The sequence below is a fragment of the Camelina sativa genome, chromosome 6 (genome assembly GCF_000633955.1).
Source record: "Camelina sativa cultivar DH55 chromosome 6, Cs, whole genome shotgun sequence".
In the NCBI taxonomy this organism is placed as follows: domain Eukaryota; kingdom Viridiplantae; phylum Streptophyta; class Magnoliopsida; order Brassicales; family Brassicaceae; genus Camelina; species Camelina sativa.
In genome coordinates this window covers 23000899-23006866 of record NC_025690.1, presented here as the reverse complement: position 1 = coordinate 23006866, position 5968 = coordinate 23000899, and the positions used below count along the sequence as shown (strand labels likewise).

The window sequence follows — 5968 nt, the reverse complement described above, 5'->3', positions numbered from 1 at the left end:
TTTTGCGGTTTACTCTTGTGACCACCATGGATGATGATGATGATGATCTCTGGGGTCCTCCATTTGGTAAATTTCGCTCTTTGAATTGTTTACTGTTTGTTTCCTTGTGTGACTGACTGACTGATGCTAAAGTTTTGGTTTTTTTTTTTTTTTTCTATAATTTACATCTTGTAGTTGTGAAAGACGATACTTTTCGTAAGCGTGGTTGTGAATTTTGGTTTGATTACAGAACAGGTACTCATGTATTTTTGCTTTTCTTGTTTTGTTTTCGTATCATCGCTGTGATTCTCTTTGAGAAAAATCCTTCCTTTTTTGCTTTTTAGATGTGCTCGAAGAGAATTTTCAGAACGAGTGGTACTGTGAGCTAGTGTGGANATTGTTACGGTCTTCGCTGTCGATAAGACGATATCGATCACTTAAATCTTCCCACATTTTCTCCCTCTTTTAGCCGGCCATGTCATAAGAGTTTTTGAACTAATCTTCACGTCATCATAAATCATAATTGTTGTCTATTTCGATTTACGGTTGACTACGCTGAGAAAATGTGTATTCATTTGATTTAATCAAAATATCTTATAAATCGGTTTGGACTAGTCACTGAAGAAGTCATGAGATATTAACTAATATTATATGTGCATTGGAGTATTTTGGTCTCCCCTACGTAGACGCTGGAACCCCATCTTATTATATCTCATTAAGGTTTTTCAGGGAAAACATGTTTTATATAGTCGAAGGGTCAAAACTCGTATTATATACTGTATATTCCCGTTTACAACGTACTTATACAATTAATATAGCTAACTCTTTCCCCAAAATTAGCTTCTCTCAATCTACAGAACACAAGAATATGGACTAAAACATGGTCCGGTTCGGTTTTCTTCAAGAATAGACATTCGATTAACATTATCACCATAACAATTTCAGTAGACCGGAGTTTAAAAACGAATTCAGTTACTTGCGTAATCAAACCGAACTTATGTTAAAAATATGTTCTTCCGAGAGTCGAATATGAGACCTCTCAAACATGAGCGTGTATTGTGGCCACTACGCCACTTCGTAGATCTAACACTTCAATACGTGTTAATTTCCATAACGTAATAACAATTAAACTAAAAAACCAAACCAATAACATATATATTTAGACCAAAATACCAAAATATTTTAAATAAACCAAATATATGGAAGTTTTAGTTTTAGATATATTTGCTAACTTATTTCCTTACTAGTCAGTTTTTATTATTTCTTCATTAACTGATTTAAATTTAATGATATATTTGCTAAAATGATTATTTTGTATGGACTTCAATTACAAAATTATATATCTATATAATATAAATCAATGTTTGATCAATTTTCATAAAGAGAATAAACCATCTTCATGATCAATGTAAATCTCACTAATTGACCATTATAATATAAGAACATCTAAATTTATGTAATACTAAAATTTGACATATCACCACCAAAATGAGCAGCAAATTTGTATTAGCCAGTTTAGACTAATCACTAAGACATATACTCCCTGTGTTCCTAATTGTACTTTAATTCTTTTTGTGTGCACCAATTGTACTAGTATATGCCTTTTTCTTAGTTCAATTTATTTGTTATTTTAGTATTGAACAAGATTATACAGTAAAACCTCTATAAATTAATAATGTTGGGACTAAGACATTTTATTAATNTCATGGGAATCTTGTTTTCGTGCAACTTCTTGTTCTTAAAGATAAAGACCTTCTATGAGCAGCTCGGATGTTTCTAGTAAAATGCTGTGTGTTTTTAATGATGGACAGGTTGCGGAAGATGCTGATACTTCTTCTAGCCCTGTGTTGGCAAGCAAGATTGAGGAAGCTGAAGAACATTCTTGTTCATCCTTGGTTACTGAGTTTGATCCTGTAAAACAAGCTCCCGATAGTAAATCTTCATCTGCTATAAGCCGAGAGAGTATTGGAGGTGCCACTTTGAAACCATTGCTCTTAGAGACCAGTGAGAAGCTGAAGGAAGAGTCAAACGAGACAAACGAAGATGGAGAAGTTTTGAAGGATCATCAGCAAAGCGATAGCGTACAAGACATCGTAACTGTTTCTGAACCTTTTACCACAGAATCTCTCTTAGAAATGTGTGATGAACCAGACAAAGGCAAAGAAATCCCACGCGACGCGAGAAGCAAGAAATCACACCCTGGAGCCGTGAAGACTGTTGTTAAAGACGAGTTGATCATCAACTTGCTTACTGAGGCACGGAAAAACGCAGAGGGTAATGCGTTGTTGAATCCTGGGTCAGTCCTTAACAAGAAGAGGCAGAGACAGTCTAACAGCAGCGATAAGAGAAACATCAAGAAGAAAGTACAAGGTGGAGCTGGAAAGATCAATAGTGATCCAGTTAAAAAGGCAGCCCAGTCGACACCTGGGATCATCAGGGGTTCAAGTGTTCCTACACAGCATGCAGATTCATTGTTGGATTCGAAAGACGGAGGACATATTGTAAGTGACTCAGTGAAATCATTATCAGCAAGTGAGTTGAAGAACAAGACAGGCAAGGAATTAAGAATCATAGCAAAGGAGCTGAAAGTAACACATTACTATAAGCTCAAGAAAGAAGATCTGCTTCAGCGGTTGACCAATCGTCTAAACCCCAGTTAACCGATTGTACAAAGCAGAGAATGGACTCATAACCGATCTCACTGGTATAGTTAACATTTAGGCCTTACAGAACAGTCCTTCTCTTTGTTTGTTCGACTCTATGGAGCTATCTTGGCTTTAGAGTGCAGTGTTTCAAAATAGTCTATAAGTAGAATGCTTATTGGGATAATGAAGTTGATAAATGTTTAGTAACTAAAAATGTGTGTTTTCTTTTTTCTAGTGTAAACTTTTTTTGAGCAAACAAAGCTCTCATGGATCATAAAGAAAATGATTCAGTACAAGAATTGCATCGACTTAAGAGACTAAACAAGAATCAAATTTAAGATATGACAGATGTGGAACTACCCCTCTCATTAAAGCTATGATGTTTCAATGAACCATCTGCAGTTTGCACAAGTAATTTATGTTGTATGTCTGCGTAATCAGATTCAACAAGTTTGGATTATAAAGCCATTGATTGAGTAATCAAGGTTGACCAAGAAGGGAAGGCCTGTAGAATGCATGGCTCTGTGCAATCTCGATACGGTCTCTAGGATCGTTCAATGTTTCGTCCCTTAAGGCTTGCAGAATAGCTTGTGTTGATTGTTCTCTGCAAAATTGAACAACATAACTCATTAAATAATTGAAGAGGCAAGTTCTAATATGATTCAATGTCTCAAGACTCAAGAAGTCCAAAACATTTATGAAAGCTAGAAACTTGACTTTTCATCATGTCACACCAAAATCTGACTGACCAAAGTTGAACATTTTTTGGAAGATTAGAAACTTTCAGATTTCATATTTACCTTGTGATGAGTATCTTGTAGAGTGTCTTCAAAATAGGACATGATTCAACCGGGGCTATAGGTTTTTTCTCTTCAGAGGTCAATATGCTTAAGCTTGACTGACTAAGCAATTGGTAAAAGGCTCCCACTGCAGAAACACCCTATTCAACAAATATCCCACATTCACATCAGTAAAATAGATTCCAAAAAGTTTCAAACTTCTAGCAAGACTTGTTCTCACAGATAGGGTACCTGAATCATTCCCTTGCCGCTTATACTATCACCCATGTCTCTATTTATTTCCCCCTTTGCCAGCATTTGACCGTACCACGCATTACGCCCTTTTAATAAGGTCACATAAGTGTCAGCTAGCAAAGGCCCTGCAAGTTTCTCAGGCTCTTGTGCTAGTAAATGAGTTATAAATATCATCTCAGATGTACAATGAGCAAAATACACCGATTTGCTTGTAGCACTCTCTTTAGTAAGCGCTGCTACCATACCTGAAAAAGTGAAACGCGAAGGATCAAAATGTGAAAATCCGAGGTAATAACTGAAGTCCTTGTATACACACAGAAACTTACCAGCTCCAATGGCGTAGACATTCTTGAGGCCTCCCATTACTTCATGTGTCACAAGATCACTATTGTCCCAAACAATGAAATGAGGTTGTCTTAAGAACTTTGCTAGTGGTTTCCTCCACATATTCTAGCATTGGCATATTCCTTGTTGTATATCTCAGCAGCAATGTTTGGTCCACCAAGATACAGTACATTGTCAATCGGCACACCAGCTACCACAACACCAAAATTAATAACCAATTCAAGAAAACTAAGCAGACTGAATACAAAAAGAACAAATCCAAGAAGAAGAAGCTTACTTGCTTGATGGATCATCTTTGTTGGAGTTATGATATGTGGAACTGGTTCAAGAGAAGTTTCAATACCCTTTGACAAAGAGATAATGATTGGAACCGTGATTCTCTCTTTCCAGTACTTACTAATCTCTTCAAACACTTCACGTGTCTCGGTTGAAGGCAATCCATTAACAACAATATCAGCATCCCAAACAGCTTCTTGCAGATTTGTCACAACCTTAAGAGGGCAAAGGGGAGTGTCAACCATGTTAAGACAGAACCCGTCTTTCAAAATCTCATCCGCATATAGTGTCCTATCACCGAGCCTTGCCTCGACATATTTCAGATAAGCGCAACGTCTTATCAGTCTCCTCAAGATATCTTCCCTTGAATTGATCACTTCAAACAAATGTTCTGCAGTTTCTCTATCAACAGCTCTACCAGCTCTTCTCCAAATCCTGATCTGGAACTTATCCCTGAAACTTCCGTAGCTTTCTTGGAGAAGTGCTGCAAAAACACTTCCCCAAGCACCAGCACCAACACTTACAATCCTTAACGGATCCTTGTCTGATTTCCCCAAAAGACGACGGAACTCATCAAGCTTCTCCTCCAGATTAAGACCATTATGATGAATTACAGAACCGTTTGATTGCAGGCTCTTGGTATCAATGCTTCCCACCATATTTCTCAGTCCACTCCAAGAAATTCAAACAAACCAAAGGCAATGGAACAATGTCTAGGAAGTGTTTTGCTGGTGGTTATGCAATCCACTATAGATTTATATATTGGTTATAGGATCAGAGAGAACAAAGAAATCAATTTGGATTTGAAAAAGGAAAAAAAAAGAGAGACCAACTTGGGCGTTACCAATCAAACCAACTCCTTGTTCCAAAAGGAATTAAGATATTCTTGGTTCGCTAACTCAGATTTTTCTCACCAAACAAAAGTTGAGTTGTAGCTTCTTGCTGCCATGTAAGAAAAGAGGGTAAAATCATAAAAACCAGACATTTATGCATATAGATAGATAACCAAAATTCCTTTAAATAGTAATGATACTACAAACATGACACACAATGCAGAGGAAAAGATTATGGAAAAAAAAAATGGAATACCAAAAAAAAAAAAAAACTTTGTTAGCTCCGTCTTTGAGTTGTTCATCTACCAAAAACAAGAATCTCCAATTAAAAAATAAAAATAAAAACACAAGTCAAGGAACAAACCTTTCGTGTCGGCAACCATAAAAAAAGAAAGATCTCTCACAAAATCATCAACTCATGACAATTACCAAATCAAGAAAGTAATAAACGCATGAGAAGAAGATTTGGGGGATGGATATCAAGAAAAGCATAAAACTTGCATGCAGTGCAGATGATGAGTTAAATTAAATACAGAGCAAAAGCTTATGTGCAAAGGGAGAGGGATGGACATAAGCATTGATGGGTACAGTTGAGGAAAGGGAGAGACTTTATTTTTTAACATTATTGTGGTTTATGCTCTTGTTATCTAAGGGAAGGTGCCTAACTTGGCATACACCGTAGAGTCATTTAATGGCACAAGAAAATAAATTACTCCATCTCTTATGGTACCAGTCTTCTTCGCTTTCTCTATCATCTATACTAATTACTATGCCCTCCATTTTTTTTGGATTGTACAATCTGAACAACATTTATGGAAATTTTTTTATAGCTAAATATTGGCATTTATTATACACC

General features: G+C 36.3%; 2 pseudogenes; one reads left to right on the top strand and one right to left on the bottom strand.

Moving 5' to 3' along the window:
- LOC104793069 lies at positions 7 to 2852 on the top strand (annotated as a pseudogene).
- On the bottom strand, positions 2974 to 5881 carry LOC104793067 (annotated as a pseudogene).